This window comes from Pagrus pagrus (assembly GCF_965226575.1).
Source record: "Pagrus pagrus genome assembly, chromosome: 15".
Taxonomy (NCBI): domain Eukaryota; kingdom Metazoa; phylum Chordata; class Actinopteri; order Spariformes; family Sparidae; genus Pagrus; species Pagrus pagrus.
Window position 1 is genome coordinate 25,886,144 of NC_140199.1, and position 24,483 is coordinate 25,910,626.

The window sequence follows — 24,483 nt, forward strand, 5'->3', positions numbered from 1 at the left end:
TTAATAGCGACCCTTCCCCACAGAACTTCATATTACTTCCACTTCACTCTTCTCATGGGACCTATGAGTAAAGAAGGAGAGATACATGTGAAATTTTGATCAATTTCAAATGTGTTTAATTTAGTTACAGGTGACGAATGTAAAACAAAGAAAGCATTTAAATGTACTGGTGTGTGTAACATACTATGCTTTAAAGGTTGAAGGTTACAGCACCGTCTGATGTGTATCTTACTTCCTCCTGTTGTTCCTGAGAAGGAGACAAACAAATGTCATTTACAGAATACACAAGTTATTAGATTACACCAACATGACCATCTTTCCAAACTATAGTATAGCTTTATGATCAAAGACATGATTGGTTCAGTTCCAGTTGTGGTGTATCTTCTTATCAATAAAAAATGTACAGTGTACATAGCATAGTCAAAAGCCTTCTCTGTGAAAACTTTTATTGGGAAATGAATCTGCATGTTTTACCGTTGTTGTGGCTGAAGACTCTTTTGTCTGGTCTAAAGAGAGAGACAATAAAATGACTGACTGAGAATGCTCAATGACAATAATTCACAATAATCCTCATTTCAATCTAAACATTAGACTTAGACTTTTCTTTATTGTCATTCAAAAGTACACCTCACAGTGCAGATCAGAACGAAATTTCGTTGCATTTGGCTCAGTGTAGCACAGGATATTGACAGCAGCAAGTATTTACAATAATAAATAACATAAAAAACACTGTACACATAAATACTATATAAAATATACAAATATATATTGCACAATGTGTATTATTATATTGCACAGTCAAGTGAAGATATTTCAGAATAAGCACATTGTTTTTCACATGAACTCATCACTTTACTGTATACTTACTCCGTATCTTGACCATAAACAAGATGAACGAGGTCACCATTACAAACAAAGACCAAAAGGCTTAGACGGATGATAAAACTTGTTGAGAAACTGGAGGAACTGCAAATTTTAAGCACACAATAGAAATTAATTAAAAATAAACAAACAAATAGATTATTTTTTCATAGTCATCACAATATAGCCTAAAATCGTTTCATCATCTTGGTTATAAAACATACAACAGTTTCACAAAACTGTAAATGTTAATTTAAATGAATCTCAAACTTATTAAGTGTCAGTAAAACACATATAAAGATGGACCACAAAATGGCTGCAGTTCTCTGAATACTATAAGGTAAAGCAAAGGCTACACCAACCTTGGCTGTTCATGCTGAGCTGTGGGCACTTCACTTGCAGGAGTAGGTGACAAGGTGATTAAATGTGCTGTGGGTGTATAATTTAAAATTGCCCAATGATTACCATTATATGATAATAATTAATGCTCATATCACTTCTGTAGGCTTGAATCCTAACATTTATGCTAGAGATTTTTAGAATAAATTTTAATCACTTATAGTACTTACTAGTGATCTCATGAACAGTTAAATGCACTGGCATCTGTAAGTCTCCCTGCACACACCAATACCAGCCGCTGCTCTCTGTCTTCAGCACAATCATAGCCACAGTAAAAACATTGGGGACACTCCTATCAATGGTCACTTCTGTTCCATCTATTAATCCAGACGGCTCCGTCACACAGGAGCCGCCCAGCCTGCACCACTTTATCACTCCAGCATAACGATGGTGACACTTGATGGTTATTTTATCTCCAATTACTCCTGTAATCTCCTGATGATCCACATAGAGACTGGGTGTACCTGGAGGGGAAACAAATCAATTTGTGGATACCTTTTTCAAAAGTGTTACAGCATTAACAACTGATGGATGCATACTTTCACAAATTTGACATGTATTGTCATTACTTTTGACTGACAAAAACTGAAATGTGCAGAGATCTTACCTCTGGTGACTGACAGGTGAAAATACCTTCCTCCATCTCCCCCCGTCATCTCCACAGCACACCAGTAATAACCAGTATCCTGTTCCATCAGATCTTTTATGGTCACAGTGAAGATTCTTTGGATTTTGTCATCAGAGATTGAAAACTTTCCTGAATTTGTCTGTTTGTTTTAACTGCATGTGAGCAGAAGTTCCAACAATATCCATTACATAGGTATTTTACATTGTTTATGTTTTGTGACTCATAGAGACATGGTATAGAAACGGAGCCTCCAACCTTCACTGACACTTTACTGACTGTAGTTATGCTGTGAATTCCTGCAACAAGAACAAATACAGCACTTTAATGAATATATTCACAAAAAACAATCTTCCTTTATATGACCTGCCTGTTGTAGATGTTCATTAGCTGTTGTTTTACATTTCATGCCAATATATTATTTTTAAAATATTAAACAAAGTTTGAGGATTTTACTAAATATACTTGTCCTCATTAACATCATCTGCCCTGACCATTAGAAGCCTAAAAAGGCATAGGTATGAATTGTAACATGACTTTCGACTGACCTTTTAGTACGATGAAGACGAGGAGGAAGCTGAGGGTAACAGCCATGTCAGAGAGAGCAGAGTAAGACTCAACTGCATGAACAAGCGCACTGACGGAATGATTTTCTAATTCCTGATTTTCACTTAATATACAAAAAAAACTAGGCCCAGGGTTTTTACACCTCCTTACTAAAGAATAGAGAAGAGGTGTGAAACCTCAAAATACAAGAAGTAGGAATAAGTTATTGCAAAGCCAAACGATAATGATGAAAGCACATTGCAACACTGTCATTTGAGAAAAAGAACAAAAAACACTGAGTAGATGATCAGATGCCGCTGTAGGGGTAACATCTGTCGTGTAACAGTCACAGCTTTTGCTTCGAGCTGTTGGAAAACAGAACAATACTAACAATTAGGAAGAAAGATTAAAGAGAAACCATAAAGCATCTACATCCATTCTAGCAGCTCTGAGGCTGTTCACTGTACACACTGGTGCTTTGAGCTAAATGCTAACTTTAGCATGCTAAACTTGTCCACAGTGTCCATACTAACATACTATCAGGTACATGTGTTTGCCATGTTCATCCTCTTACTTTGTGTAAACATGCTAACATTTACTATTAGCTCTAAGGACAAGGCAAATCTGAGTCTAGTGGTCATAAACAAAAAGTGTTGACCTGACTGTAGTGGCAACTTGTTAAAAAACCTTTGGTGCCACTGCAGGATGTAAAGGGTTCTGACATGTGTGGTCTAACAACTCCCCCTGATTGAATATCCAATGATAAGGCACGGAGTGAGTAAAACACTGATGTTTATTCCACGGACATCACAAACAACAAATCAACACAAAATTTGTATTTTATTTGTATGATGATTTTCTTACACCCAAAAAACAGTCTACAATCTACAGTCAAAAAAAGTGTTGCTCCACATCTTGCCCTGTTGAAGATCAGTGTACACACTGCACTGAAACATTTAAAAGGAGCCGACTCCAACTGCACAATAGCAGGACAGGCTAGTGGAGCACGAATCTTAATATGGCAAAACACACATCAATCAAAGGTACTATCCAATAAAACACATGTGAAAGCACATCTTACATTCAAACGACCAATTATCTTAATTGTAATAACTTTTAAATGTATTGGATGGCATAACACAATTTACAACCCATTGAGCAGGCAACGTCTGTGGACGTCCAAAATAGGTCTATATCTTGTCCGTCGGGCCAGGCCATGAACTGGACGTCCATTGACAGCCAGAATTTGTCGATAAATTACGGTGAAAAAAGACGTCCAGTCAGGCCATAATCTAGGCATCTACTGACATCCAGAATTAGTTGAAAATAGACGTTCATACTGGCTATGAGCTGGGCATCCACTGACAGCCAGAATTAGTTGATAAACAACATATTAAAGTCTATACCACGTCCAGAAAAGACATATAAAAAACTTTCATTCTGAGACGTCTTGGATGTCCTTAAATTACATCTAAAAGACATGATCTAGACCACTTTTTGCTCGCTGGGAACATGGCTCTGTATTATAATTCAGTGGCAGGTAGACAGACTTAGACCCTCATCACTACAGCCATGTTGTTAACGTGGCTAAAAAACTGTGAAGAAGCTTCACCATGAATGTGAGAAAGTGTATGAGTAAACGATGACTAACTTACTAAAACACTATGAACATCTTGTCTTGAAAACTTGCAGATTCCTTAGTTCATGCAGATAATCAACGTAATTGTTGAACAGTGTGGTCAGGAGGTAACATTAGGCTATTGTTGTCATCGGTAACGTAAGCATGCTATTTATGGGAGGCAACCGCCATTCCGACATAACGTCATTCCGACATTAGGCCCTAATTGTCGGAATGGCAACACTTAAACCTTTAATGAAACATCCCATCATTCTGACATGTTTTGCCTCCTAAGGTCGGAATGGTGGTATTTATTTCTTTTTTAAATGTCTTGCCATTCCGACACATCTTTTAAAAGGGTTAGGGTTAGGGTTATGGGGTTGCGGATTATGGTGAAACTTTGTCGGAATGCCGGGACGTTCGCATGTTGGAAAAGTGGTATGTCGGAATGGTGACATGTCGGAATGGCGGTATGTCGGACTTTTGGGATGTCAGAATGCCAGCATGTAACCGTTACTTACTGTTGTCATACCGAGTTGGTTGTAGTTATTACGCCGAACACAACGTCACAACTTGTGATTGTATTTAGTAACTCCCGAAAACTTAGTTATATTTTCAGATGTTACTAAACACATTCATGCCCAAGCATCGTGTTTTGGAAGTACCTTAGTCGGTGCAATCACTATAACCAACTCGGTATGAGAATAATTCTAACATGTTAATGTGCTGTGCAGCCTATATGCTAACAAACTACCAACTGCTATCTCTGAATCTAGCTTGTTGTTGGCACTCGATTGAGGTTTTTTCAGATGATTGTGACCCACTGCCAGTCGCAGTCTTCCCCTCATGTTGTACAATGCAGGTTTTGCATTGCGGCAGGTTACTACAAACACTCATTCATGATTCGCCGGCTCCGTCAACAAATTCATGTGTATTCATTTTCCCCAGGGATGCTTATACAGCGACAGTATTTACAACACAGGTAACAGATAATTGCGCTCCTCAACTAGCTGGGGGTAGTAATGAGTCCAAACTACCTAGTGTTGCTTTAAAATTCACCCTGTGTAACAACAGAGCTGTACACCACGTCCACATCACTCTTCATCACAGCATCTGACCTCTGAGTGGACAGGAAGAGACAGACAAGAAACAGAGATCAGTTACGCAGTTTAACCGTTTATGTTTCTTTTGTTGTTACTTTTTGCTTTAATCAATAACATATGTGCACGGTGAGACATTAAGTTCTAGTTGAGTGTCTTTTACTGTCGTTAATGGTACCAGTTACGGATTACCTTGCCTGAAGATTGTCTCACATGCTTAACATCACTGTATGTTACTTCCTCTTCAGCCTGATGAAAGAACAAACTGAATGTTATTACAGAAAATGAAGGCAGCTTAACGCTGTTTTTTACGCATTTTGTCCATGTGAAGCAAGTTGTGAACTACTGCTGGTGAGTAAGGAGAAATTGTAGATTCAGTGTTTAGGCATTCTGTGAGGAAAGTTAGTTGAATTATTTAATCTTGTCTAGATTTTTTGTCTCAATTGAAGCTAAGTAGCTATCAGTGAGTTTCTGCCAAGTCAGGTGTGTTGAATAGGCTTGATTGCAGGGTGGAGCTAAGGCTGCATGAGGTAAATTTAGAACATATGGGCTAGTCACTACAGCCTCAGCTGCAGCATCAGGACAGCCAAACGAAGACTAAGGGAGTCTCTCTGCGGGAGTCTATCGAGGAAGTCCAAGTAACTCACTGTCCACCACAGATCGCAGCCATGAGTCCCTCCCAATCCCAGTCAGGACATCTAACCGGAGAAGATTTCCCATTGCTCGAGGCTATAACCCAGCCAATCTCTGTTACCCAACATTCTCCACCGGTACTGAACTTGAAGTACTAGGCGGGCTATGGAACTGCCAGTCTGTAGTCAAGAAGGCTGACACCATTTTAGCCTATGCCTCCCTGCAGACTCTCCACTTCCTGGCCCTTACGGAGACCTGGATCACTCCAGAAAACACTGCCACTCCAGCTGCCCTCTCAACTGCCTACTCATTCTCACACCCCCTGAGACAAACAGGTCAAGGAGGAGGAACTGGACTCATCTCACACACGTGGTCCTACCAGGTCCTTACCCTCGACCACCTATCCAGATCTGCATTTGAATTCCACACAGTCTCTGTCACCCTTCCTTTCAAGCTCAACATTGTGGTGATCTATCACCCTCCTGGTCCTCTCTGTGACTTCTATGATGAGATGGACGCACTCCTAAACTCCCCTGATGATGGTACACCGCTCGTCGTCCTGGGTGACTTCAACATCTCCCCAGAGAAGCTGCGCTCATCTGAATTCATCAGCTTCTTCTCCACATTTGACCTCACACTCTCCCCCTCTCCACCCACCCACTGGGCCGGGAACCAACTTGACCTTGTTGTAACCCCTCTTTGCCTGATAAGGTCACAAGTAGTATTAGGTTTCAATTTCAGTTCAGTTTGGACTAGTTACCAGAATTTTAAGGAAACGCTCATGGAGCCCAGGGTGGAACATCAACATTGAACACACTCACACCAAATTTAGTTTCCAAAAATGTATTATCAGACAACAAGAACAATATGACAACAATATTAAATTGAATATGAAAAATAATAAAGCGTGCACAACATAAAATAAAAACAAAAAATTGTGTCCTTTGTTGTTGGTGTATTTAGTCTGTATTGTCTTTTTTTCTTTTGCTATGAGCTCAGTTTTTTCGTTGGGGCCCTTTAATCTGTGAGTATCACTGTCCTACCACACCGCAGGTAAGGGAGGTAAGTTTAGTTGTCCTTCATTCCTCTGCTCTAGCCCGCCATCTGGTTCTCCGGATCCGTCTCTCGAACAGGTGTCTGGGAAGCCGCCTGGTGGCTGTCCACTGCTGGTATCCTCTCTCTAACGTCGACTACTGGTGTCACTGTTGTCCTCTTTCAACATCAAGTCTCACCGAATCATATCCACAAAAAACCTGACCGCTGAGCAGGAAACATCAACCGAAAACTCTGATCATTTTACTCTGTTTTAACCACTTCTGGATATTTTTTCAGGCAGAGTTATCCTCACACAGCCAGACGGTGTGGTCTCTCCTCTCGTTCTACCTAACTCCCAGAGTGCTGCGCGCAACTGCAACGCGGTTGGCCCGTGACGTCATGACGCACTACGCTCTCTGCTCAGGGAGACGTGGTTAACCCTATAAATGCCAGCTATCACTCTCACACATACATACATAGACAGACTAAATAACAAACTTCTACTCTTTCTTCTTTGAACCTTTTCACAGCTTATGAAGTCTGGGCTACACCTTGTCTTCACAAGGTCCTGTAGTTACCCCGCTCACTGTGTCCGACCACCACTTTGTCGCTTTCTCTCCCCCCTTGAAGATCAACTCCTCTACTCTGTTATCCTCCCTCTCCTCCTCTTTAAACGCTCTCTGTCCCATTACCTCCCGTCCAGCACGATCACCCCCCACCCCCCAAAAGATCAACTCCTCTGCCTCCAACCCCAGGAAACTATTTTCCATGTTCTCTTCGCTCCTCACCTCTACCCCCTCCCCTTCCCTCACTGCAGTCAGGCTTCAGGACTGCTCACTCCACTGAGACGGCCATCCTCACAGTGACAGAGTCGCTCCATGCCGCCAGAGCCTCGTCCCACTTGTCAGTCCTCATTCTCCTCGACTTATCCTCTGTTTGTGACACAGTCAACCACCAAATCCTCCTCTCTACTTTGGCCGAACTTGGCATCGCTGACTCTGCTCTAACCTGGTTCACATCATATCTGACAAATCGCACCTTTCAGGTCACGTGGAATGGCTCCTTGTCCAAACCCTGCTCTCTGGAAACTGGTGTCCCTCAAGGCTCAGTACAAGGACTGCTTCTGTTTTCACTATACACTAGATCACTAGGCTCTGCAATTACATCACATGGATTCTCTTACCACTGTTATGCTGACGACACCCAACCGTTCCCCTCCTTGCCCCCATCCTCCAATACCCACGTTGCCACGCGCATCTCGGACTGTCTGGCAGACATCTCTGCTTGGACAACTGCGCATCATCTCAAGCTCAACCTTAGTAAAAACTGAACTCCTCTTCATCCTGGGGAAAGACTGCCCTCACACCCCTCAAGGATCTGTCAGTCACTGTCGAGGACATCATGGTATCACCTTCATCAACTGCGAGGAACCTGGGTGTAATCCTCAACGACGCACTATTCTGCACCCCCAACATCACCGTGGTGGCCCAATCCTGCAGATTTGCCGTCTACAATATCCGCAGGATTCGGTCTTTCCTCACAAAGGACGTAATGTAACTCCTGGTCCCTTCGCTGGTCATCTCCCGCCTGGACTACTGCAACTCGCTCTTGGCTGGACTCCCAGCCTCTGCGACTAAACCGTTGCAACGTATCGAGAACGCTGCAGTGCACCTCGTTTTCAATCTACCCAAATTCTCCCATGTGACCCCCCTCCTCTGTGACCTCCACTGGCTTCCTGTTGTGGCCCACATCTGATTCAAGACGATGGTGCATGCCTTCAAGGCCGTCAATGGAACTGCACCCATCTACCTCCAAACAATGCTCAGACCACACGCCCCAGCGCGAGCACTTTGCTCTACTACATCAGCTGGCCGGCTGTTACCGCCATCGCTAAAAGGAAACAAAGACCACTCAGCGAAGAAGATTCTTCTCTGCTCTGGCGCCCCAGTAGTGGAACGAACTCCCGACCAACGTCAGGACAGCAGAATCACTCGCCATCTTCCGCAAAAGACTCAAGACTCACTTGTTCAGACTTCAGCTAGACCCTGCACCTCGACCCCCCCACTCCTTTTTTAAGGCAAACACAAAATCAGTGTAATGACCAGAGTTACTAAAACCTTATTCTATACCATTCTGTGGTTATTTTCAAAATAGTACACTTGGGGCCGGATCTACTAAAGGTTTGCGTGTATTAAAACGTGTGCAAACTCCTTGCACACGCAAAAAAATGTACAAACTGATTTACTAACAGTGCGCAAAAAGGGTTACGTCTGTCAAAGGTGCAAAATAGCGCGTCTGCATTCAGTTAGTAAGTTTGCAGCAATGAATATGCAACATGGGGCGTTTACACGCAATTGTGCGTGTTGTGGGTGGAGAAAATGTAAATATATTAATTTAGCACACGCAAAGTGATTTATCAAACCGGAAAGCAATTTTGCTCATAGAAACTGCGTCTATATTTAACACGTCTCAAAAGGAGGTGCAAACGGTTTGTATGCGTAATTGCGCACACATGTCTGCCGTTATTGTTGCAAGAAGGAGTCGCCGACACAATGGAAGGAGACGCCGAGAACGCATTTTTCACCCTCGTGTGAACATTTTTGGGATGAATGAGGAAACTATCATTAGAACATATCGCCTATCCAGCCTTGCCATTTTGGAGCTGTTGGAGGAACTCAGAGCGGATTTGGAGCCAGCTACGAGAAGGAGTCACGCAATAGCCTACCTGCAATAACAAAACTCCTTGCAAGTTTACTATTATTATTATTATATTTATATTATTATACGCCAATTTTTCTTTTGTTCTTCTTCTGATGTCTTGGTATCTCCTTTTCACTTCATCCACTGTTCGCCTGTTTTTTCCAACAGCATTAACTTTTTTCACCGGTTTTCTCCCACACGGCATTCCTTTGCGCGACCGCCAGATACCTTTGCTGCAGCTCATTGAAATGTTTATTCGCTTCCTCTACCAACACTTCTGATTCCAAAGGGTCCAATTTCACTTTGCGCTTTCGCTCTCTCAAACTTGCCATGCTGAAAACCATGAAACACGCTAAACCCTCATTTAAATAGGCGTGTCTCCAACGCGTTTGCACCTGTTGTCATTAATGCAATCACTCTTAGTAAATCGCCCGCAAACCGTGGTTCAACCTCACACGCAAATTTCTAGATTGCCCACGCAGATTAGTACAAGCAATTTGGGATTTTAGTAGATCCGGCCCTAGAAGCTCTTCTTCTTCTTCTTCTTCTTCTTCTCTTTTCTAGCTCTGGCTGGAATTCACCATTTTTCTATTCACCAAATTATATGATTATTATATGACCTGCTTAAAAAAAGAAACCCCATAGGGTTTGATATTCTCCTGTACTAGCTTGATTTCCCTTGGTATCACTGCAAGTTAAGCCAACGTTCACAATAGCATGTCTTGTTTCTGGGAAATGAATCAACATATCTTACCGCCGTTGTGGTTGACGATTTTACTTTGGTCAGCTCTAAAAGTGAAACAGTGAAAACTCCTTTTATAAACTGTCACTGCCCAATGACATGAATGCACAATAGTCTACATTTAAAGTATAAATATTCATGAATAATAAAGAGGTAAATAAATAAACAGGTATGAGTTAGATTTATTAAATATCAGGGTAGACTTACTGTGTCTTTTTAACATAAACCAGATGAACAAGGTCACCATTAGAGCAAGGATCAACAAACTCAAAGGGATGATGATGCTCTTTAGGTCAACTTGATCCCTGCAGCATGCATTTAAAACACACAATACAAATGAATTAAGATAAACAGACTGGTTTAAACAAAAACAATGTAGCTTCATGTACATGCAAAACTTCTGACCTGTGCTCTTCACTGTCAACTGTGGTTGGTGCTTTTTCTGCAAAACAGAGGTGAGATTCACAAATTGAACTTGTTGCCGTACTAATGAATCATAATATCTTATCTATATTACATCAAGATTATAATTTACAAATTTATATTCAGAATATATAATTACGGAAATTACTCACCAGTTGTAGATTTCTCATGAACAGTTAAATGCACTGGCATCTGCAAGTCTCCCTGCACACACCAATACCAGCCGCTGCTCTCTGTCTTCAGCACAATCATAGCCACAGTAAAAACATTGGGGACACTCCTATCAATGGTCACTTCTGTTCCATCTATTAATCCAGACGGCTCCGTCACACAGGAGCCACCCAGCCTACACCACTTTATCACTCCAGCATAACGATGGTGACACTTGATGGTTATTTTATCTCCAATTACTCCTGTAATCTCCTGATGATCCACATAGAGACTGGGTGTACCTGGAGGGGAAACAAATCAATTTGTGGATACCTTTTTCAAAAGTGTTACAGCATTAACAACTGATGGATGCATACTTTCACAAATTTGACATGTATTGTCATTACTTTTGACTGACAAAAACTGAAAAGAAATTTTACAGCGAACAATGAGACCCTCTATAGTGTTTCTCCACAAACAAACAAGAAACAAAAGATTTGAAATGTACAGAGATCTTACCTCCGGTGACTGACAGGTGGAAATACTTTCCGTAATCTTCCCCATTATTAATCTCCACAGCACACCAGTAATAACCAGTGTCCTGTTCCATCAGATCTTTTATGGTCACAGTGAAGATTCTTTGGATTTTGTCATCAGAGATTGAAAACTTCCCTGAACTTTGTCTGTTTGTTTTAACTGCATATGAGCAGAAGTTCCAATAATATCCATTACATAAGTATTTTACATTGTTTATGTATCGTGACTCATAGAGACATGGGATAGAGACTGAGCCTCCAGCCTTCACTGACACTTTACTGACTGTGGTTATGCTGTGAATTCCTGCAACAAGAACAAATGCAACATTTTAATGGACATATTCAAAATAATAGTTTCCTTCATATGACTTGCATATTGTAGACTTTCATATCAGTTGTTGTTTCACATACTAGCTCATTATAGTCAAAATCTATTAAATAAAAACTGTAGAACAAAACTTGACTGACCTGTGAGTACAGTGAGGAGGATAAGAAAGCTGAGATGAACAGCCATGTCAGTGAGTGAGCAGAGAAAATGACACGAGCCGGTGCACAGCAGGACTGACTGTCTACTTCCTAAATTTCCTAATTGTACCACTTTAAATTTCTCTTCCTCCAACTGTCAGGAAGTTGTCTTACATTGGTTATTAAGATGATGTCTATAAATATCTATGCAGCTACAGCGTGCTTTCAGAAAGTTGTACGGTCAGTTGAAAATAAAATGAAATGCTCTTGATATCACTGCATGATTCCCTCGCTGAAGTGTTTCTCTTGTGTAACTTCACTTTTCCTTCCCTTGCTGTATGCAGCTTCAAAAATACATCAATTAGAACATAAAAAACAGAATTACCATGTATGCTAAAATATACATAACATGTTATAAATAACATGTATGCCTTTGTTGACAGAGCTAACCAAATGTCGCTGTCTGAAAACAGCTTCTGAAGTGTTCAATTTTGCATCAAGCAGTTCACATGAAATTAAATAATTATCATGTTCATTAAATGAATAACCATTTACCACTTTGAGATAACTCAAACACGTCATGGTTAAGGAGAACGACAATAATTGAAATATACACGAAAGTAAGCCCCATATTTGTCATCACAGATATACTAAGTTAAGTTTCAAAAGTTGCTGTATGTATGGCCACAGGCTCTGTGAGGCTGTCCTTAAAGGCACAGTGTCAGTGTTCTGAGCTAGTATTAAAGGATAACTACCGTTTTTTACAACCTGGACCTTATTTCTGGCAAAATATATGATCACTTACTCACCCAGATAACTTTGGTGTCATTCGGCGTCGTTCGGACGAAATTAGATCCAGTGTAGCGGCGATATATCCATATAATGGGAGAGACGGGGCAGCGACACACAGCCTCTATATAACGCATTATCTGCCACGAAACTAGTTAATTTCATCAATATTTTGTTATGAAATGCTAGCGCTATTAGCCTCTGAGTCCGGGCTCGTCCGTTATCAACATCCGGGGTCAAACTAGCAGTAGCAGCTACAGGTAAACAAGCCGCGCTGTCGCGGGTGCGCGCGCAGCTCAGAGACGACATCTTCCAGGTCAGAGGTAGTAGATCAGCCTACAGACCCCGGATGTTGACAATAGACGAGCCCGGACTCAGAGGCTAATAGCACTAGCATTTCATAACAAAATATTGATGAAATTAACTAGTTTCGTGGCAGATAATGCGTTATATAGAGGCTGTGTGTCGCTGCCCCGTCTCTCCCATTATATGGATATATCGCCGCTACACTGGATCTAATTTCGTCCGAACGACGCCGAATGACACCAAAGTTATCTGGGTGAGTAAATGACCATATGTTTTGCCAGAAATAAGGTCCAGGTTGTAAAAAACGGTACTTATCCTTTAATGTACATGGCAAAATGCCAACATAACATACATACATATTAATTATGACAAAAAACTCTTAGGGACTGTTAATGTTGGGATAAAGACGAAGAATAACTGACAAAATTAATACTAATTTGGTCAGAAACCAAACATACTGTAAGTATTGGACTAACTTTACATTTTGGCCTGATGATGCTGTTAGATAAAAGATAAGGTATCACAAAAGTTATTGTAAAGGTTATTTCAATGTATCTGTACCTAATTTCATGGAGATCTACAGTACCTTATACAGTAGTTAATAGACATTTAACTCTGAACTAAAAAATTGGACCTAGCTGAAAAGATCAAAGCATCACCAAAAGTGAGCATGATACATATTTCTGAAATCACAAATGACTACACAATTTTATGGTAATCTACTAGTAGGTGTTATATTGGCTTGATGCATCTAAAGTGAAAAGGGGATCACCAAAGTCATGAGGATTCTTTTTCTGGGAACCCTGGCTATCTTAACCCTATTCCATGGCAATACATTCTAGTTGTCAAATTAATTTGCCATGATAGCACTGTAAAATCCGTATTGTTAAAGTTTATCACAGAGCTCTTGTAGAAATACTTTAATTTACCATTTTACCTTTACCGGCTGCAGCTGTTTCAACATAAATGCGTCATGACTTTTTAACCGCTGGTGCCTCACCACAAGCAGCTGGTGTCCTTTTTTAAAGATGTTTCACCCCTGGCTGTCAGACAGACTGTTTGTGGCAGATGACTGTGTAACTACTACATATTGCTGCTAACTGTATTTCTAATACTATTTTTTTCCCCCTGTAACTTTATGAAACTATAGTTCAGTTTGGTAGTGTTACTGATTACTTCAGTTGTTGAGATAAATGCACTAAACAACTGTATTGTTATTGGTGGTTAACATAAAGTGCACAACAGTGTAGTTTATAATATACTGCATCTGTTCCATTGTCCAGTAGAGGGCTGTGCTGAATTGCAATGGATAAATCCACTGTCTCAGAGTTATCAGGGCTGTTCCCGCTTCAGACATGTCTGTTAATGCTGCATATTGTCATGTTGTTTCTCAATTATGTTTATGCTAAATTTAATAGGTTAATTTCCTACATAAAGGCTGACTTAACTGACAGTTGTGCATAAGTAATGTAGTTGTGGAGGTGGAAATAAACACATTGGAACCGTGATATATCTGTCAACTGCAGTGGGTTACTATTTAAGCCAATACAGCATAGAAATAGCAGGGAAACTGCACCTCCCTTACAATTTAGACCTGGAAAATGATTAGCAGAATAATATGACAGGATACATAATGGGATACAGGATGCCATATAGGATATACAGGATCCTAATCTACCTTGGGATACCACCAAAATGATTCAATAGTGATTGAATCTCCAGATGTAATTGACACTTACATCACTGTAGTTATGCTGTAAATTCCTGCAACAAGACTTCCTTCCTTCCTAAGACCTGCGTGTTGTAGCCATTCATATTAACTGTTGCATATTACATTATAAGTGTCTCCACAATTTATGAATTAAACAAAGGTAGGTCATCACAAATGATGATGTTATTGCAGTCATTATCATGCAGACAGACAGAGTCATTTTACTGAGTGGTATTGCTACTTGACCAAAGAAACAGGAAGATGATGCAACTGTATCTGTAAGTAAGGCAGTGGCATTACATAAGTTGGCCGATGAAGTCAATAGTGCATCAGGCCACAGGGTTTTTTGGTATAATTATAAGTAGGCCTTGCACACAGTAAGTAGCCCATCCATTTATAATCTGATGAGTGGATATTCTCCACAATATCAGATAGCCTACCTACTGGAACACCTATGGTCATGGTCATAAAATAAATTAAGCTTCTTGACCAAGATAGTCCTGAATGCCAAGATGTCAACACAACGATTGAGTAAAAAGTACTTCCTTAGTTTGGTCAACTTTTGTTGCCTCTTATTTAAACTACTCTTGGCAAACATGTACAAAGGATATGGTCTGTACAGTGTTACAAAGTTGTGGTGTTTTGCGCAGAACAAGGGCTATTTTGATGAAGAGATTTTATACACAAGTGAAGGGAAACTGGGGATGACAGGAAGTGATCAGCAACATAAAGGGGATGTTGGGAAATCTGCAAAATGTTTCACTTCATGCAAGTTAGGAAGAAATTCCCTTGGAAGTTCCATGGTGATTTGCAAAAACATTAAAGGGGGCTGAAAAGTGCTATTTGATCATTCAAGTGAGTCTTTACCATCCTTATGCATTGTTGGCTATAGTTGCAGCACTGGCAGCAATGTCTGTGAGACAAATGAATGGCAGCAGACTTTGTGATTGGTAATTAAATAAAACTACGCAAAAATAAAAATAATGTTTTCACTGGATATATTTAAAATGGGTCAATAGATTTAATATTTTCATTTCAGGTGTGGAGCTAATTCTAGTTTATTTTACAGATATGCCATTTTAACTTCAACCAACTTAAATAACGTTGAAAATAGCTGTAAAAGATGGAGGAAAAAGCCTTTAAAAACAGAAAAAGAAAAAGCATAATTTACAATTTAGCTGTTATATCAGTAATTTATGTAGCCTTTAAAGGACATTTTACATCGGGGCCCCATTTTCCAAAAATTTCTGCTGCGATGTAACCCTTTTTTTTTTATTTACATTTTTATAGCATTTAACAACAAACAGCAACAACCTCCCCAAAAATAAACAGAAACAAAAATAAAACAAAAAAGAGGGGAGACAGAACAGAAGAATTCAAAAGTAAAATAAAATAAAAAAAATAAAACGGCAGTGATGATGAAGGTGTGTGTGTGTGTGTGTGTGTGTGTGTGTGTGTGTGTGTGTGTGTGCGCGTGCACGCGCATTTGGTGTATGTGAATGCATCATGTACACAACATCTGTCCTACACCAGGCTATCAAAGCACTTTGTCACCTTGTCGATGACCCCAAATATACTCTATTCCACCTCTCCAAGCTGCTTATAGCCACAACTGCAAGCCTCTCCATTTCAAATACTTTATGTAATTCTGGTGTTTTGGGTTGTTTCCATATCCTTGTCAGCTGCTTCAGTGCAGTTGGTCGCAACATATTAAACACCTTTCGCTCCTTTAGTTTTGTTCTATGGTGCATGTTAATACCCAGCCAATTTTTGAATGTCAGGGATTCCTTAATATCAAGATGTCTTTAATGGATTTCTCTACCTCTTCCCAGAAAGACTTTATTACCGGACATGTAAAAAATATATGTGTATGATTTGCTTTACTTTCCCCACATCCTCTTCAACAACCAGATCCTGCTACAGAAGAGATCCTTCCAGTGATATGTGGAGTAATGAAAAATCTCTCCAGTGTTTTGACTGTGTGCATGCAATGTAACCCTTAAGGGCAACTAAGTCCACTAAAAGTGTTTGTTTTTGCCACTGACAGGCTGAGGTTATAAGTGTCTGACAACATTACAGAAACAGCTCCTAAGGAGACAGACCTTTTTGGTTATAAGATCCTTTTGTAACCAGAAACACAAGTATTTTATGTCTTTATCACAGGTAATAGAGAGTGAACAGAAAATGAGGCAGAGATGCAACAAAGGTCCTGAGTGTGACTCATTGGTGTTGGTGTTCACAGATGTTTTTCACAGCAAGTCTATTCATACCCTATTTTACAACAATTGTTAAATGATGTGCGATGTAGAGCAGCAGTCTATCTCTCAGTGCAGTTTGTTTCATCTGTTGCCAATGTTTTTATTTCAGTTGACTGTTGATCCAGAAATGTCTAAGAGCCTTCACTAAGCAGCTGATGTCTGCGCTGTTTGGCTCTACAGAAACATCCGTTTGTGAAGCAGCTTTGTCTGACAATAAAAATGTCATGAAGAGAGGACAAGACTGACCGATGAAGATTTATATGATTTTATAACAGACACATACACCTCTTTATAAATGCAAAACACATGCAAACTTAATGTGACCTTTAAGAGTCATAAATACTACAACAATAACAACAACAACTAGTTGTCAATATTGTCAAACACTAGACAAGCAGACAGGGCAAAGCTTCTTTCAAATGCAAAAGAGGAACCAGTAGAGAGAAGGTCTTAAACAGAGTAGAGAGAAGTTACTGCTCAACCAAATGATGACATCAGATAACACATTACGACACTACCATTTAAAAAACTCATCCAAGTAGACTTAAATATAGACAGACAAACAGAGGAGACATGGCTGAAGGCTGTGCTGGTGCTAAGCCAATGTGCTGTATGTGACATTGTCATCATCTGCTTCAACCTGCAGGAAAAGAAAGATGTAAAAAAATTAGTATAAAAAAAAGATAAACAAAAATATAATGTTATGTTTCCAAAAAAGTGACAAAATTAAAAGGCAACATCTACAAATAAAAAAAAAGCCTACTGAACAACATGTGACAATCAGTGTGAGACTGGGTTTTGTTGATATTTACCTTTAGGACACGTTTTGGCTTCTTGAAAACCACAGAGCTGTACATCACGTCCACATCGCTGTCAGTATATGAAGTCTGCATGAGGAAGGAGAGACAGTTATGAATGAGATGATCACTCTCTGTTTTTGATTCATTTCAAGTAATTTTACAACCAAGGGGTGTTTTTAAGAGTTGACCCTGCAGAAATGTTGAAGGCCAATGTTAACCAGGGTTAATCTAAGCCCAGGGCTATACAATTCATGCTGCATTCTGTTGGCCTCAGATATTAAATGTCTGCTGAACATTCTTGAATGCAGAGTAACTACACTTCACTTTAGACCTTAGCACGACAAGCTCATGCTTTGGAGCAGGGCCAGCAAGCTCTGGGCTAAAGTCTGGGAAGGTGCAAGGATTGTGCCAGTGTGAATGATTTCTTAGCCTCGAGCCAAGAAGACTAATGGTGCGCTTCATTTTCTGACATCATATCCGAGATGACTAAGTTCCAGTGCATGTCAGAATACCAGGTTAGCCATTGTTAGTAATATTAGTGGATGACAACACATTACACAGTATTTTGCTCCACCAAAGCAACATGTCCACAGATAGAAGTTAGACAGTACTGTGTGTAAGACTGATTTAATGAGACACACACAATTAATAAACAGTATATTCTACAGTATTCACAGCTGTTGATAAGCAGGGCAGCAATCTTGGATTTGGAGCTCGGGAGTGGTAAGGTACGTCTGAAATCTGACTTCAGAGAGTGTTCCAGTCTTCATTTATGTTTTACACAGCCTCCTAACTTCTCTGAATCAGGGTTGTAGATAGATTCCGTTGTGAATGGTGAAATAAGATTTTATATTTGAGTGTGCCTTTTGTGACTTTTACTTTTTAGTACTGATTGGGTCATAATAAACAAATAGTGATTGCTGTTTTTTATATAATAACAAAAATTCTTAATTACAAAAACAAAAAAGATTTATCTTTGAAAAAAATCAACCTTTACTGATTCAATCATGCAGCCTTAAAAGGGAGAAGATCCTCTGAAACTTTTACACATTTTACATTCATTTTGTTGATATCTCTGCAGTTATGGATTACCTGGCTTGAAGTTTTTCTCATTTCCTCAATATTACAGTAAGTGATGTCAACTTCAGCCTGAGGGGAAGGAGCAAACTGAATGTTAGAGACTGAAAAAGGAGCCATTCATTATCGCACCCTAAACATTTTGCTTTCACGTAATTGCAACAAAGTTTTACTTCCCATATAACAATATTAACTTGTATCACTGCCAGTCAATTACATATTGCAATTGCAAACCAAATCTGTTAATTTTCTATCTGATTACTGTATTCTGTATTTTATCTTATATAAATAAATATCTATCTCTACATCAGACTATGTTCTCTGATCATTTTGAGTAGTAAACAAATGGCCTGTATACTGTCCATCCTGACAGCCTTCTTTGTGAAAAGTTGGGGGGAAAAAATAACCGTATCTTACCGTTGTGTCTGATGCTGCAGCTTTGGCCTGCTCTAAAAGTGAAACAGTAAAAACTCCTGTTACTCTTAATGCACAGTAGTCTGTATTAGAAATAAATATTTATAAATGACAAAAATAGTAAGACTTACTGTGGTTTTTCAACATAAACCAGATGAACAAGATGACAATTATGATGAAGATCAACAAGCTCAGAAGGATGATGAGGATCTTTAGGTCAACTGAATCACTGCAGCATAAATAAATATGTAAAAACACATCATGCAAAGTAATTAAGGTAAACAGGAGGCCCTTGTTCAAACATTACTGCATTATAATTCAAGTTCAACACCAAACCACCTTATTGAACCAAGTTATTATATGAACAGTATGTACAGAGATTACTCTACAGCTTTTGTTTAATGTGACCACAAAATGGCCGCAGTTCTCTTCACACCTTACCTTTGCTGTTCACCCTGAACTGTGGTGGTTTCTTTGTCTGCAAAAGCAGTGGTGGTATTCCCAGGCTGAGGAGTGGTGGTTAAGAGTGTTGTTGCTGCAACAGTGGCTTTAATGCAAAACAACACATTGATGAGTGAGATGACAAATATTTAGTCCTATTATCTCTTCTATGTTAAATCACATCATTTACTAAAAGACTGCTCCTGACTAATATGTATAAACTGATATTTCATACTGTTTTAATTGTAGTACTTACTAGTGGTAGGTTTCTCAGTAACAGTTAAATGCACTGGCATCTGGGAATCTCCTTTGACACACAAATACCAGCCGCTGCTCTCTGTTCTCAGTCCACTCATAGTCACAGTGAAAGCATTAACCCTCCAACTGATGGTCTCTCTTGTTACTTTTATTGATCCAGACGACCTCGTCACACAGGAGCCGCCCAGGCTGCACCACTTCATTCCTGCAGGGTTAGGATGGTAACACTTGATGGTTGTTTCTTCTCCAACAAATCCTTTAATCTCCTGATGATCCACATACAGAGCGGGTGTACCTTCAGGGGAAAATGATTGAGCAGAATAATGTGGGTATAATAATCAGACTCCAGAGCAAACAATGAACCCTCCCCAGTGTATTTCCTCCAAATTGTTCAGATTTAACAAAGGAATTGAATAAAGATGTCTAAAGGGTTCTTACCTCTGGTGACTGACAGTTGAAAAGTTTTTCCTACATCTCTCCCTTTATTAATCTCCACAGCACACCAGTAATAACCAGTATCCTGATACATCAGATCTTTTATGGTCACAGTGAAGATTCTTTGGATTTTGTCATCAGAGATTGAAAACTTCCCTGATCTTTGTTTGTTTGTTTGAACTTTATATGAGCAGAAGTTCCAATCAGATCCTTTACATAAGTATTTCACATTGTTTATGTATTGTGACTCATAGGGACATGGGATAGAGATTGAACCTCCAGCCTTCACTGACACTTCACTGACTGTAGTTATGCTGTGAATTCCTGCAACAAACAGAGATTTACTGCAGATATAGCAAACAATATTCTTCTTTTATATTACCTGCCCACTGAAAATGATGTTTACTGTTTGATAGTAGACAGACGTGTCCATGCTGTCACTCATCCCACTCATTTGACTGACATTTAAATAATAACAGAATATACTTATGTATATTTAAATACTCATCATCTGACATGATCAGCTCAAACATGATATTAAACATTTTTACACATAAAACGACCCCTGTGACTGACCTGTGAGTCCCGTGAGGATGACAAGAATTCTGAGATGAACAGCCATGTCGCAGAGAAAGTGCAGTTTGACAAATGAACAGGCAACACCAATGCATTGTCTAATTATCTACTTCCTGATTTCTTGAACAAAAATCTATCTTCCTCCTCCTTTCAAGGCAGTTCATTTAGTTTGATGGCAAAACACACAGTGAAGGAGCTACACTTTGCATTGGTGATCGAACAATTGTATCTAGTGACTAAAGCTATATGAAACCTGAGTTATAAAGCACAAAAAAAATCTGTACTTTACTTTTGGTATTAGATACGTATTTCAATTTCAGCTTTTATTTGCCTAAAGACAGATGACACTTTGTTGTGAGAGAACAGGAATTTGTCACTTTTTTTTTTTATCAAAAAAAAGCAGAAGTTATTTGAATTTATTTAACGCAGTAACTGAATCTGCTGGCCTTTGATTATCCCAAATATTATAAAACAACCCTGGCTCAAACAGGAGATCTACTGGAGACTATTAATAAACAATTAGATGATCACATATACCATGAAATACATTAAAGTGCTCTGTGAATCATTATTGTCTTCAATGGCTATATGTCATCTCAGTGGTTGGAAAAGAGGCAGAAAGACACTTAAACCATTTTAGCCACAAGGTCCCCTCCCTGCTTTTGGTTCATATTTGGACTGTTGTCCTCGCACCATCAGACACTAAAGGTGCTGCATGTGTGTGTCAAAACCACACTGACAACTTCCTCTCATCACTTTCAACTGTCTCAACATAGCACCATGGTGCCATTCCTTAACACCTGAATTCTTGACTTTTAAGCATGTGCTTCTGGGGAAAAGAAGATTTTCATCATTTTATTTCAACATAGATAAACTGTGTGTGTGCAGATTGTACAAAATAACACAGGGAGTCTCCAAGATAGCACATCTCTGATGCAGACTGCAGGATACATTGATTTATTCAGAATGACAGAAAGACACTGTGCATAAAGTTGTACATCAGATTTTTTTATTTTGGAGCTCCTGTAGTGTGCTGTATATCTCACTACCGTCTGCTGGTTCAGTCTAATGACAGAAAACAAGAACAGAGAGAAGAATGCTGAATCATTATGGACTAACAACAATTTAATTGACTTGTTAACTGATGATTGAGATGCTGATACGAGTTCAGATTAATCACATAGCATTTGTTGCACACTATCCTTCATGACAGTGGTACTGTACGTCACACTCTCTTCAAGTGTACGGTTATGCTGGATGAGGACAAACAAAGACACATTTGGGCAAATGTGTTTTTAGAAACTGTGTTTAATGTCTTTAAGTTTACTAGTTTTCCTTGTGTGGTTTACCTTCTTCTGGGCTGCCACATGTTGATTATGAACAATGGTGGAGTAGTGCACATTAGGATCACTCCCAGTTTGTGAGCCCTGTGATGAGTGAATATGAAATTAGACATTAATCTCATTATATATTATGTTATGTTGCATTTTTTGCTTGACTAACAGCACAATCATTTGAATACAGCTTCACTATCACTGGCAGGACTGCCATTCAACCCTTCCAAACCAGCTTAAATGAATGTAGACCTTCTTACAGGCCCTATTCCGAATAAGTTGTGACGCAGTGTAAAACACTGAACAGAATGTGGAAACTTGACTAGCCTTTCTGACATGTATTCAATTGAAAACACTACAAAGACGATATATTTAATGTTTTACCTCATCAACTTCATAAATTTTTGTAAATGTCTCGACGACATATAGTACGTCAAACTGTATGTCGTCGAGACATTTACAAAAATGTATTTCTTGTTTCAGTTTAAAAGTTCAAGTTGTTCTTCACAGGTCTACTTTTGTGCAACACGTGGTGAATAATGTGTGACAGAGCTGTTAACAGCAGCACAGAAGAAACATTATCAGGGTAATTGCATTTACATGTGATGGGGATTTTATTTTATTCCTATCACTTCAAACTGTCACTGCAAAAGTTTTTACCGTGGTCATGCTGTCTATTGTACTGTCACCGTTACCAAAGATGGTGACTCTGTAGTACTCTCATAACTCACATGTTTGTTTTTTTTCCATTGTCAGCCCTCTAGTGTCACAGAATCTGATAGGTCACAGCTTTTGGAGCATGACTGTGCAGTTAGTGTGTGTCACTCAATATAGTCCCTCTAACCGACAGTGGCTGAAATGTGCGTCATTTGGAAGCAATTCGTGACGCGATTGACTTTAGCCTACTAATTGCATTAGTTGTGCACTACTAGATGAATCCCCTGCTTCACCGCTTCCCCGCACCAGCAGGGAGAGCTGAGGTCAGAGGTGAACCTATCCCCCTCCCCCTCCCCCTTCTTCCACAGCCTCTGTATGTGAGACTTTCTCAGCAGCAGCAGACACACCTTTACAAAACAGGGGGCGCCCAGCCACCCACTTCCCACGCGGCAACATGACATAGTTGACTTGATGTGTAAATGAGCAATACAAAAACCGGATATAATGAATGCAAACAAATTTAAGGCAGCCGGTACGGGTCGGCACCAGGGGCGATCCGCCGCGAAAAGCCCAGAGGCGGCTGCTACAGAGCCGGTTACTGTGGGCAACTGTCCGCTCTCTTTTTTTTTTGTTTGTTTGCTTTTTTGCGGGCGCTCATGCCGCCCTGCACAGCTGCCCATATTGCCCATATGAGGAACCGCCCCTGCAGACTTGAATACAGAAAGCACTCTAGTAAGGGGCAAACAGAGATTCCTCACATGGGCAGCTGCTGGGACACCAAACACTGCCAGCCACAGCAGAGGCAGAACAATGGCACACAGGTGCCTTAAAGCTTGGCCCTGATTAGGGAATTTGTTGAGGGAGGAGTTGAGTCAAGGCTGCAATCACCAGCACTACACCTTGCTCTGTACTAGGGGAGTATACCCCACCACAATCAAATCACACATTTAAAAATCTATCTTCCTCCTCCTTTTAAGGCAGTTCATTTGGGTCAATAGCAAAGCACACAGGAGAAGTCTCACTCTGAAATATCACAAGACAAAATCTTGGTAGCAGCAGCTCTGACCAACAGGCAGGTGGAGCTCCAGGCCCTCTGGTGAACTCGTATGAGTGAAATGAAATGGCCATGTCTCTAAGTTTATGAGCTGACTGGAATATACATATGAGAGGGCACTTTTGAGATGGTTTAAAGACATGTAATGAACATTGCTGTTGCTGTGTCATAAACAAAGCAGGCAGGGTTAGGGGATCAAGCTCTTCCAGCCCGTATGTGTATTTCTCCGTATTAACACTTAATTTGAGAGATGGCAGTAACATTCACATATAAATATTTTGAGGGGCTTTTTATGTCTTTGTCACAGATAATAGAGAGTGTACAGAAAATGAGGGAGAGATGCAACAAAGGTCAAAGTTAAGTCCACTAAAAGTGTTTGTTTTTGCCACTGACAGGCTGAGGTTGTTATTCCAAGTGTCTGACAACATTACAGAAACAGCTCCTAAGGAGACAGACCTTTTTGTTTATAAGATCCTTTTCTAACCAGAAACACAAGTATTTTATGTCTTTATCACAGGTAGTAGAGAGTGAACAGAAAAT

The 24,483-nt window shown here is 39.8% G+C and overlaps 1 long non-coding RNA gene across 1 annotated transcript; it reads right to left on the reverse strand.

The window, feature by feature from the left end:
* LOC311270239 lies at positions 1-506 on the reverse strand. Its single transcript, XR_014624198.1, has 3 exons — positions 475-506; positions 185-247; positions 1-61 (listed from the first exon to the last, which is right to left on the reverse strand). It is a non-coding gene; the product is annotated as an uncharacterized lncRNA (long non-coding RNA).
* Positions 507-24,483: the final 23,977 nt, after the last annotated feature.